We start from the raw sequence: 13,292 nt of genomic DNA on the forward strand, positions 1-13,292 counted from the left end.
AAGTCTTACTGGTCGTATCGGCCCTATTTGTATATCCCTAATGTCCAGACATGGCGGCACCGGACACAGCTATGATAGGTCCCTACTCTCAGGTTGGGGGGGAGCAGAGGACCACTCCCTGTGGCCCCACTGATTGTTCCTACATTCCTGACTAACGGCTGGCCTGTTTGCCCCCCTCCCTCCGGTATCACCTCATCAGCAGTACGAATGTTGTCTAACCTGTTTTGTCTAAGCAGGCTACGATCCAAATTGAACCTCACCCCACCAGACCGGTTCAATGAAGGATTTTGTTGTTTTATAAGATTTTAACCTCATTGTCGTCAAAATGTCCATGTCTGGACATTACGGATATATAAATAGGGCCGATACGACCAGTAAGACTTCAGTTCGCTGACGAAGCCTCTTTGAGAGGAGGCGAAACCTCCGACACCTTCAAAAAAAGTACAGATGACGGCTGAAGAAACCTTCTCATCGATGGACCATCACAAAGGTAAATAAAACGACTTTATTATACAGTACAGCTTATTTATTTAATTATAATACCATAGCACATTTATTATACAAAAATAAGGTATGTTTATATGTTGAGGCTTAGAAAATTAGAAAGTAGAAAATGATGTTTTATGGGGAACTGGGAATGGATTATCCTCATTTTAATGGTTTCCTATGGGAAATTATTTTTTGGGATACACACTTGTCGCCTTACACACTCTGTCTGGGAACCAATTAAGTTTGTAAGACAAGGTATCACTGTATATGGGAAAAGTTTGAAAATACACCATTCATTGAGGGTGCGCCTTATAGTCAGGTGCACCTTATACAGCGAAAATTACGGTCCTACTTTGGTTGTGGAATGTACATGATTGCTCCAAACTAAGTTTTGGAATTTGCATTTACATAGGAATGAAAATGCTGATTTTGTACATTTTGTACAGGTTATTATATTCTTCCTTTTGCTACCGTAATCTTGCTTATTCTGCTAACAAGTGGCAAAAATGTGTCATTTAGTCGGTCACATGATGCCTCGGTGCAATTTTCTAAAAGGTACTGTATGTACTAATACGTCACTGTCCTTCGGTAGGGTTGAAAAATGAATGTATTCCCACTCCAGGGGTAATATTTGGAGATGTTGAAAATAACAGCAATATGTTTACTTCCCAGGCAAGTGCAATGCGAGTATGAAATGCAGGTCAGATGAGTCATCTCCTCTTCTCTGACGCTTCTTTCTATTTTTTTTTCACACTCAAATGGAAAAATACACAGAACTGTGTGCGTGTGTGAATTATTGAATATATACAAAATATGAATACAGGCAAATGTGCATACACACATGGTCATTTTTTTCATTCCTCAGATATATTTCAGTTGGTGTCACACGCACGCACGCACACATATATGTTTGTTTATGTATATTCATATTTATTTAAATTTATTATTTAGTTACTTATATATTTATTTTATATTAAAAATAATACATGTTATTGATAAGCGCCTTACAAAACACTCAAGGTCACTTTATAGTCACAGGATGAGTTTTTCTGTGGGTGAGCAGCGGCAGCCACACGTGCCAGCGTTCATTCAACCCGGAAGTAACTCCTCAAATAGATAGATAAAGATAGACAGCTAATGATAATAATACCAATAATAATAATAATAATAATACTTTGTATCTGTGTATTTATATTCATATTTCCTGTATTTATTTATTCATTTATTTATATTAATAATTAGTTATTTATGTACATGTATATTTGTTTTATATTCATATTAATCTTTGTCCATATGTTTTTATATTCATATTGATTAATTTATGGATGTATTCATTTATGTATTTATGTATGTATTTATTTTTCTATTAAGATTTAATTGTATATTTTTTTATACTCATTAAAACGGTCTATATGTATTCATACATATTCATATTTATTTATTTTCATATGTATTTATGTCATTTCATGTGAATGTCTTCTGGAATTATAACTAGATTGTGGCACATCATGGTTTCAGTCCAGGTTGAGATGATGTCGCCATAGAAATGGCACTCGGTTATAAACCACTCTCCTGCCCCACCTATCCCCCCCCGTACAATATTCTCTTGTGAGCCATGTTCTTTTTTCAAACACCCCCATAGCCACTGCCATTCCCTGTAAATGTGTATATAAATAGCAAGCTTGGTCTAGACATGCTCTATATTAAGCGTGCTTTGGAACTAAGTTATGATCAAGCCTTATATAAATAGAAATGACTTCATAATTTCACTGACTGAAAGTTCCAAACACGTGTGTGTGTGTGTGTGTGTGTGTGTGTGTGTATGCGTGCATATGTTTCTAGTTCTATCTTAAACTATATCTAGGCTGAAGTTAAATCTATATATCTCGCATGGCCATCACCAGTTCATCCATCAATCTTCAACCTTGCTGCAACCCATATGTGAGTGTGTGTGTGTGTGTGTGTGTGTGTGTGTGTGATTCTGCACATGCATCTGGTTTTGACTTTGAAGCAACTATTTTTAGAACATAGCAGCACACTTTTACACTGGTTTGCCTTTTGGTGTTGTTTAGTTAGCCACATTTTTTTTCAGTCAACGTGTATCCCTTCCTCTTGTTGTCTCTCAGTCTCCCTCCCTGTCTTGTCTCCTTTACTCAAAAAAAAAAATGTCAGTAAAACCACAGGAAGAATGAAGAGCATTTTAAGAAAATGGATATGAAGAAGTTTCTGCAGGGCAAGTACAAAGTACTGTATTTTCCGCACTATAAGGCACACCTAAAAGTTTTTTTTTTTTTTTTCAAAAACTGACCATGCGCCTTATAATTCAGTATGCCTTATTTATGGAAAAAGTTTAAAATGATGTCATTCATTGAAGGTCCGCCTTATAATGCGATGCGCGTTGTAGTCCAGAAAGTACAGTATAGTAAGAATACAGCTGTTACTCTGATCTATATCCTGACAGTTTATCTACCATGAACGAACTGATGTTACCATCCATCGGTTTCACATCAGATCTTCAAAATGCTTTCATCATCTTTAATCATCACTCACATGAATGAATGTCCTTGTGCCATCAGAGTTCAAACAATGCGGCACACGTGGAAAGACAGTATTTTCATAATTCATTAATCATTAATTATCTATGATTAATTATTAATTATTAATGTTGATGTCTTTATTTATTTATATCAATTTTATTTATTTATTTATTCATTCATTCTTTATGTATGTATTTATTTATTATGTATTTATGATGTATGTATCTATTTATTTATTGTTTGTTTGTTTATGTATTTATTATATATTTATTGTTTATCATTAATCATTTATTTATTATCATTCATTTATCATCATTTATTTATCACCATTTATTTATCATCATTTGAGTTATTATTTACGACTTATTAATTATTCATATTTTAATTACTAATTCATAATTCATGATTAATGATGAATAAGTAATGATTAATAATTAATAAGTAATAAGTAATAATTATTATTTATTATTCATTATTTATTCATCATTATTTATTATTTATTAATCATTAATCATTATTCATTATTCATTAACCATTAATCATTAACCATTTATGATTAATTATTAATTATTTATGATTAATGTTGATTTCTTTATTTATTTATTTACATCCTAATAATAATAATATTATTATTAATAATAATAATAAATAATAATAATAATAACGATAATAATAATAATAATACATTACATTTTAAGCACCTTTTGTGCATTTTGCGCCTTTCTCCGATTGTCGCAAAATTTCCACCGCTCGCTGGCGGAGAGCTGACAATTAATATCTTGCCTCGTTATTTAGAAAAAGGCATTTAGGGATTTTTTTTTTTCCTCGACACAAATCCGACCTTTGTGTACCTGAAGGTAGAAATCACACATTAAACTTTCTGTAAATGATCTAACAGTGTCCTTGAGATCAAACAGTCTTTATGCATCTCTTTTTTTTTTTCTTTGCCTGGGAAGTCGATTGTAAATGATATCATCCAATAATAATAATCTGTTTGTCTGCTACTAGGGTCAATGTGACAAAGACCAAAGTGTGGGCGCAATTGAAAAATGAATTGAATTACGTGTTCGCTAATTTTTTTTTTTTGTCCTTTGATTTCTTTGTTTCTCACAGTATGTTCTTGGCAACCCTCCATACTCTTTTCCTTCCTTATTACCTGTCGTCATTTGTCTATTTGTATTTTTTTTTTCTTCGAGTCAAGCTACTCTCCCTCTTGACAAATGTGTTTGGATGTTTTATTGGTCGGATAAGTAACCGGATTCATGAGAGACTTCTTGTTTCAAGAGGCTAAGTAATAGATTCTCCTGAGCTGTAGATCATTGGCAAACCTAACAGAGTCAATCTTCAATCCAGATGGTGACAAAGACTTCTGGTGTCCAGATTACCCCCCCCCACACACACACACACACACACATCTTCCGCACAAGCTTCACGGCAGTTATTTAAATCACTAATCTATTAGCTAGCTAGCTAGCTTTCTAGCCGAGTTACTTCTGGGTTGAGTGAATGCTGGCGCACGTGGCTGCCGCTGCTCACCCACATAAAAAAAAAAAAACCGTATCCCGTGACTGTAAAGTGACCTCGAGAGTTTTGAAAGGCGCTTAGAAATGAAATGTATTGTTATTATTATTATAGTTTATAAAACTTGGACGCTGTGTGAAACGTCAATAAAAATAACGACAGTAAGTATTTAGGAATTGAGGGCGCAAATCGTTGAATATTTATCGGTGGAATTCCTTCAAATTGGTTGGATGTTTATTGATGTATTTATGTATGAATTTATGTATTTATTTATGTATTTGTGAATTTGTGTATTTGTTTAAGCATGTACTTGTTTATTCGTGTATGTGTTTATTGTGTATTTATTTATTTATCTATTTATTGATTTATTTTTTTAAGTAGTTATTTCTCTATCTACGGATGTGTTTATCTCTGTATTTATTTTTTTTCTCTCTTTATTAGTGTATTTATTTCTTTATGTATTTAAATGAAATGGATTATTAGTATTAGTTAGTTGGTTAATTCGCTAGTTAATTCGGTAGTTAACCGGCTAGTTAGCTAGCTAGTTGGCTAGTTGGTTAGCTAGTTAGTTAGCTGGTTGATTGGTTAGTTAGTTAGTTAGTCATTTGTTTGTTTATTCATTTAGTTTTGTTTATTTGTGTTTTTTATTTACAGGCAAGTATCTGGCTGTTTATTTATTTTATAGTTTCTTTTACAGTTTATAGTTATTTTATTATTTCTTTGTGGGACTAACTTAACTTTTTGTGGCATCAAATAAAACTGGGAGAACCATCGTAAAGAACAAAAAAAAATTGAAAATGATATCTGTGGTGTATTCAATTAAAATGGGTTGAAAATGATTTTTTTAATTGTTATTTCTTGATTTAATTTTAACCCATTCACGCAGAACGTGTTCATATGAACACAGATAATTTCATTTTCAAATGAATTAATGTTTTTTGTCACATTAATTTCTGTTACTTATATATAACTATTAAACTTAAATATTTACTCCGTTTGGATCTACAGTAAAGTCTCGTTATATCGATATTCTCGGGAGTCCAAAAAATATCGATATAACCGGGACTATCGATATATCCAACCCTGTTTGCATGTAATTTTCTCCGTGCGTGCATAGAAATAGTATCGATATAACCGGGACTATCGATATATCCGATATCGATATAACGAGACTTTACTGTATTTGATACTCTGTTTTGACTTTTTTTTATGAATTTATCTGTGTTCATGTGAACACGCTCAGAGTAAATGGGTTAAATTTACATGAATTCAGTCGCAAATTGCTTTCAATCGAAGTGAAAACTCTTTTAAGGCGAACTTTTTATGTGGCCGACGTCCGACTTGTTTGCTGACACATTTAACAACTCCCAGTCAGCATATATGGATCCATAAAGATATAAACGTAGACAGGTGGAGTCTATCAACGGTCTGCAATTTATCACTTATTTATCATTCATGTAAGGACACGGTGTACAAAGACCAATTTTGTTCTCTCTCCAAGTCTTTTGTTGTAGTTTTCATAGCAGAAAAAGGGCAACACCCAACGTATCACTTTAGCTAGTACATATCGTTACTGACTTATTTTGTCATGACACATTAGGGCTATTGAGTACCGTATTTTCCTGTGTCTAAGGCGTTTGACCCTATATACATCTCGTGGCGGTGCCAGACTTTACTATGATTGGTCCCTGCTCTCAGGTTGGGGGGAGCAGAGGACCACTCCCTGGTCCTACACTGATCACTACTATTGTCCTGACTGATTACTTCTATTGTCCTGCCTGAGTATGGGGTCTACGACTAGCCTGATTGCCCCATTTGATCTGGTATCACCTCATCAGCATAACTAAGCCTATGTTGCCTAAGAAGTCGGTTGTAGGAACGATCCAAATTGAACCTCACCCCACCATGGCTGAAGAAACCTCATTGATGGACCGCTCCTGTACGAATGAGAGCTTACACAGACGTATTATTATTATTATTATTATTATTAGGAAAACGTGTTTCATTCATTGAAGGTGAGCCTTATAGTCCGGTGTGCCTTATATATGTAAAAATGTGAATTGGGGTTGCGCCTTATACTCCGGTGCCTTATACACTGTAAAATACGATATATTTATGATCAAACAAAAGCTGATGAATCACTCCGGTTGTTGTGTTGGTGCTCCAAGGCATAAACAAAAAAAAAAAAAGCGAAGTGCTTCAACACAAAGATTTTAACCACACAGTCCTGAGACTATCTTCCCGGTCAAGTAAATATTGAATGAAAGTGGTTGGAATACATTTCAATGGCTTACCTCAACTTGAGCGTTGGAAAATAAACATTCCATTAAAATCATTTAGGGATGAAATGTTTACGACTATGTGAATTTTTACTCAACCGTATGTAGACTATCCCTGTCAAAAAGAGAGGACAGGGTGGGTATAGATAGGAGTGTTTGTGTCCCCCTCGGGTCCCCCCCTGGCAGGACCGCGAAACAACACGAGGCTGTCAACAGCTTCAACTGTCCACATCACAGCCACGACAGTGCTGTCAGCAGGATACTGTACATTCTGACACCCTCCCACGCGCCTGCGTGTGTGTGTGTGTGTGTGACTAGTGACTTGTGAGGACCACTAACATTTTATACCATACGTAGTGAGGACATTTTTGAAAAGTGAGGACCTTTTGGCCGGTGCTCACAAGTTTTTCATTCTAAAGGCTTCTAGAGGGTCTATATATGCATCTGTTAAAGTTTCAGAGAGGTCCTCACAAATTCACCCAAAATTATTTTTTGGTGTGTATTTTCATTTCACTTGGATACACACACTTTTTATTCACTGTGTGTGTGTGTGTGTGTGTGTGTGTGTGTGCGGTTAATGAGAAGGAAAAGTTCATACCACAAAAAGTAAAACGATATTTTACCAAATTCACTACAGAGGTGAGGACTTTCAATATACCCATTCAGAAACCTCACTCCTGTCTTTATTTCAGTTTCAAGTCCACTTTTTATTTCTTTATTTTTAACGAAGTTGAAATGGGAAATGGGGCGATATTTAGTGTTCATATGCAACACTAGTTCTTCAAACTTATCAGCAACGGTGGTCCTCACTCCTTATCTGGAGTTATCCGGACCTCACAATACCATTGAAACAGGTGTGTGTGTGTGTGTGTGTGTGTGTGTGTGTGTGTGTGTGTGTGTGTGTGTGTGTGTGCTTGTATGACTAGTCTTGTGAGGCCCATGAACACTTCATACCATACATCGAGTGTTTGTGTTTGTATGGACAGACATTTGTAGAGACATACACACACACACACATTTTCCTGTTTCAATGCTTTAGTGGGGTCCAGGTAACTCCAGATAAAAAGTGACACACACACACACACACACACACACAAACACACAGTTTTCATGCCTCATCCCAAAACACGCACTTGGGTAGAAAGAGGAGGGAAGGGGTAGAATTCCCCCCATTGCAAATATACGCACAAGATCTCCAGTGTTGAGTTTGTGTGTTTATACCTGTCACTCACCTTCGATTCACTGCCTTGCACAACAGTAGACACTCCTATATGGTTGAGGATAGCCACGTCTAGGAAAGAGAGAGAAAAAAAAAGCTGAGAAATATATTTTCCCCCGCTGTGAGGTCACTGGCTACTTAGAGTAGGGCTAATATATGAATATTTCATCTCATTCTATGAGCATCTGTTTCGGCAAAGCATCATAAATATTTCCCTTTATTTTTTTATGTGTTCCGTTTTATGACCCAATATTTGCGATGGATGTCCTTTGACCTCATCCCGCCTTGGTTTGAACTCATTCCTATGCACTACATGCGTGCTCTGACGATTGCAGCAGGGGGCAGATGGGGATGAATATTGTATGGGCTGTCGATGCTGCGTCATGGAGGGCTGCCGGCTGACATCTTATCACGTTGATCTCATTGACCCTATTCGGCAACCCGGTCTATGTTTTTTCCCAATTGATCATTTAGGATTTAAAACAGGCTTTAGAATACAGTCAGATTTTAGATTAAAGAAGCAATTCTGCGAAGTTGACAGTCAACGTCTCTGTCAGCAGGATGACGTGTAAACTAAATTCCTTATTACGACCCAATATTTGCGATGAGTGTGCTTTGAGTGTGTGAAGAATTGGACTTGCACACCACAAGAACCCTTCCATACAAAAACAAACATATGAATCATAACCCTCCACCAGGACTGTTGGACAGTCTGCGGTTGGATGGATGCATGGCTTGAGGAGCCCAAAATGAGAAGAAAGGAGCGTTAGCGCAGAACGCCGATGCGTATGTGGAACAGTCGCGGCTTGGAATTGAAGCGGATTTACAGTATGTGGGACAGGAGATTTTGGAGACAGAACCATTACCGTCACCGCCCTTTCGCATGAATAATAATAATGATACATTTCATTTATCAGCGCCTTTCAAAACTTTCAAGGTCACTTTACAGTCACAGGATAAGTTTTTCTGCGGGTGAGCAGCGGGAGCCACACGCGCCAGCGTTCACTCAACCCGGAATAACTCAAATAGATTGAAAGCTAGCTAGCTAATAATAATAATAATAATACATTTCATTTATAAGCGCCTTTAGAAATAGATAGAAAGCTAGCTAGCTAGCCAATCGATAACTAACAGATACCTAGCGAGATAGTGCTAGAAACCTTGGAATTTCTTCTTCCATATAAAAAAGTTAATTTGTAGCTTATTTGGTTCTGGAGTAACATGAGGTGAAAATGGGGGCGGCTGTACAAAAAGCAAATGCTGCCTCCTCGTGGAAGGGTTAAAAAAAACATTGCCAGAGGTCCAACCAGCACTTTATCGGCACCCTGCAAAAAAAAAAACAAAACCCGAACAAATTCGGGTATGGCGCTCCATGTCATCTTTTTAATTCCCGAAGAAATTCGGGGATGGCAGTGAATAAGTTAAGGGGAAAAAAACTAAGTGGAATTCATCAATGCTTTTATTTTGTAAAATGAACTGTTTTAGATTTTATTTCAGCGGTTCACTGATGAACTGTACATGAAAAAAAAATAGATATTTTCCTTGCCTTTATGGTTTATAATTTGGTGGAGATACAATTGAGAGAAGCCACCCTTTTATTACAAGTACAGCATTTGGAAATATCGGTATCAGCAATATTGAGTTATTTCTGGCTCTGATTTTGGAGGCGATGATGTTTTTTCCCTTAGAAAAAAAATGTCGGCAAAAATGACGGCAGACAGTTCACATACAAAATATATATATATGTTGAAAATATAAGTTCGCGCTTACATGCAATGTTGAGAATCGCACGTTGTCAAAAATTACCTTTGCTGCTAAAGGCGAGTCACGTTTTAATACCATAGCACATTTATTATACATAAAATAAAGTATATTTTGTGTAGTTTTATGGCTGAGAAAACTAGAAAGTAGAAAATTATGTTTTATGGGAACCTGGGAACGGATTAGTCTCATTTTAATGGTTTCCTATGGGAAATTAATTTTTGGGATACACACTTCGCCTTACACACTCTTTCTGGGAACCAATTAAGTTTATAAGCAAAGGTATCACTGTATATTACAGTTTGGCTTGAAATAAATAACTTTCTCTGTTTACTGCTCCTTTTTTCACTTCCTTTTTTTTCCTCCTGCACTTCTGATTCATGAGACTACCTCGTGAAGGACTGGAGCCTCCCTCGAAGACAGGATAAGATGAAGAGAGAGTACTATGGGTTCATGTAAAGTCCCAGCACGCTCAGGGCTAAAATTGAATCCTACTCCATATTACTGCATACCACCCGACTTCAAGCACAGGCTGCACAATAGTAAACTAATACGTTCTATCAACGGCCCTTGGAGCAAAATGTCCTCATTACAAGGTCTTGAATGTCCTGGTTTGTGTGCGTGTCTCCACCCATCTGCCTTCCACACATGTGAGGACAAACACGACGCTTTGCAAATAGTCACTGACCCACTTCCACACTGCAATATCGTGTGTGACAAAGTCCTGTGTCATTTGACTTGCAGCGCCAGATTCCCCAAGGACAGCTTGACACACATACTGCGTGTCTGTGTGTGTGTGTGTGTGAGTGTCTTTGTATGAATAGTCTTGTGAGGACCACTAAAGCTTTATACCATGGTTCTTAATCTTGTTGGAGGCACCGAACCCGACCATATGCTCATTCACCGAAACCTTCTTCCAATGACCCCTAGAGTTCGATCGAACCCAGGTGAAGAACCACTGCTTTATACCATAAATTCAGCTGTCTACAGATGCAACAAAGCACTGCTGCTTAACTTAAGAGAGAGCGAGAGATCTATAGACTATATTTCTATAGAGCTATATCTATATATCTAGATAGTCTATCTCTCTCTCTCTGTATATATATATATATATATATATACACAGTAAAGTCTCGTTATATCGATATTCAAGGGAGTCCGAAAAAATATCGATATAACAGGGACTATCGATATATCCAACCCTGTTTGCATGTAATTTTCTCTGTGCGTGCATAGAAATAGTATCGATATAACCGGGACTATCGATATATCCGATATCGATATAACGAGACTTTACTGTATATGCTCTGTTAAAGTTTCAGAGAGGTCCTCACAAATTCACCCAAAATGATTTTTGGTGTGTAGTTTCATTTCACTTGGATACACACACTTTTTACTCACTGTGTTTGTTTATGTGTGTGTGTGTGTGTGTGTGTGCGTGTGATTAATGAGAGGAAAAAGTTCATACCACAAAAAGTAAAACGGTATTTTAACCAAATTCACTACAGGGATGAGGACTTTGAATGCACCCATTCAGAAACCTCACTTCTGTTATTTCAGTTTCAAGTCCACTTCTTATTACTTTGTTTTTAAAGAAGTTGAAGTGGGAAATTGGGTGATAATTAGTGGTCAAATGGAACACTAGTTCTTATCTAAACTTATCAGCAACGGTGGTCCTCACTCCTTTATCTGGAGTTATCCGGACCTCACAAAACCATTGAAACAGGAATGTGTGTGTGTGTTAAAGCATGTGAATAAGGAAAATTTGTAATACTACGTTAGTTCCATTTTTGCAAAGTGTGGCAATTTTGTGAGCGCGGACCTCCATGTGTGTGTTTCGATGTCTTCACTGAGGTAAACTAATGACCATGTGCTATGATCAGCTGTGGCCGATGAGGTCTGCAAAGAGAATTTCTCTGCGGTCATCCGACCCAAGTTGTCCCGTCAATCTCTCCCTCTTCACTTTCCTCTTTTTTTCTCATCCCTCACTTTTTTTTTCTGTCTCGCTCACTTTACATGCATTCACAAGCACTGAACTCAATCACCCGACCCCACTCGTCCTGGCTCGTCATGTGGAGTCTATGCAACAGTGAGTCTGCGGGGAGGAGGGTAACAACAAGCTGTGATTAAGGTTTTTGCTTAACAAGCATAAAAAAATACCCAAAAAAAATAAAATTACCGTATTTTTCGCACTATAAAGAGCATCAGATAAGGCGCACCGTCAATACAATACAATACACATTGATTTAGTACAGGGGTGTCAAAGTCATTTTTTGCCGCGGGCCACATTGTAGTTATGGTTTCCTCTCGAGGGCCGTTATGAATTTGGGGAACCCATTAGAATGTTTAAATCCCTTCAAATATTACATATAGAGCACACAGCAAATTAATGAATAACTCGTTTTCAAATCTGAAGTCAAGAATAATGACTTTTATTGTGGTTGACATCCAAAAATATGACATTTTGGCTCAGATTTTAGCAATCATCATGGAATATAACAAGTTTGATTCGCTTTCGCGGGCCGAAAAAAATGATGTGGTGGGCTGGATTTGGCCCGCAGGCCTTGACTTTGACACCTGTGATTTATATGGTGATATTTATATAGTGCTGAAGCTGTAACAAAGTGCTTAACAATATATATATATATATACACAGGTAACATCTGACTTACGACGAGCTCGATTTACGACCAGCTCGACTTACGACAACCCATACTTACGACTACGACCTCCAGACACTATTTTTTTTACATTTTAATTCTACGCCTGCCATCGCAACACGCTAGCAGGCCAGCAACATGTACGGCAATTTTGGCCAACCAGGCAGCATCTCGCTCTCGCTCAGCAATTGACTGTGATGACACCAGAGGGGGGGGGGGGGGGGGGGGTTTGCGAGTCATTTAGCCTCCGAGTCTCTATTCTACATTTTGAATGGATTTTGACTTACGACCATTTTGACTTACAACAGTTTGGTCGGAACGGAACTCAGTCGTAAGTCGGATGTTGCCTGTATAAGGTGCACCTTTAGAACTCATTTGTATTGTTTTTTTTCTCCAATCTGTCAAACTGTTGGAATTTTTAAAAATAATAATTTCTTGTCCTCCAAAATATTGAAAAAAAAGACAATTATACTACAATTTGTTTTTTATTTGTGTACTGTAGTTTCTGAACTATAAGGCGCACTGGATTATAAAGCGCATTGTCAGCCTTTGAAAAAAAATGTAAGGCTTTTATGTGCGCTGAATAGTGCGGAAAATACGGTAGATTTTGTGGGCTAAAAGAGCCTAACTGAAGGAAATCCTCCTTGCCCAGTTTGATTTTCAAGTTAAATGACATAAAGTTAGATTTGCTTGAGGCGCAAAGAAAGGAGCGTCAGCGCAGAACGCGGATGCATATGTGGAACGGTCGCGGCTTGGAATTGAAGCGGATTTACAGTATGTGGGACAGGAGATGTGAGACAGTGTCTTTTCGTCAATGGATGCTACA

At 37.1% G+C, this 13,292-nt stretch overlaps 1 protein-coding gene across 1 annotated transcript in view; it reads right to left on the reverse strand.

The window, feature by feature from the left end:
- thada (THADA armadillo repeat containing) overlaps positions 1-13,292 on the reverse strand; it is a 258,466-nt gene that overhangs the window by 141,634 nt on the left and 103,540 nt on the right. The window contains exon 39 of the transcript XR_016116889.1: positions 8,059-8,117. The gene's annotated coding sequence lies outside the window, so the exon portion shown is untranslated. The remainder of the gene's footprint in view (positions 1-8,058; positions 8,118-13,292) is intronic.

Source organism: Hippocampus bargibanti, linkage group LG13 (genome assembly GCF_051943395.1).
Source record: "Hippocampus bargibanti isolate YZ-2025 linkage group LG13, ASM5194339v1, whole genome shotgun sequence".
Taxonomy (NCBI): domain Eukaryota; kingdom Metazoa; phylum Chordata; class Actinopteri; order Syngnathiformes; family Syngnathidae; genus Hippocampus; species Hippocampus bargibanti.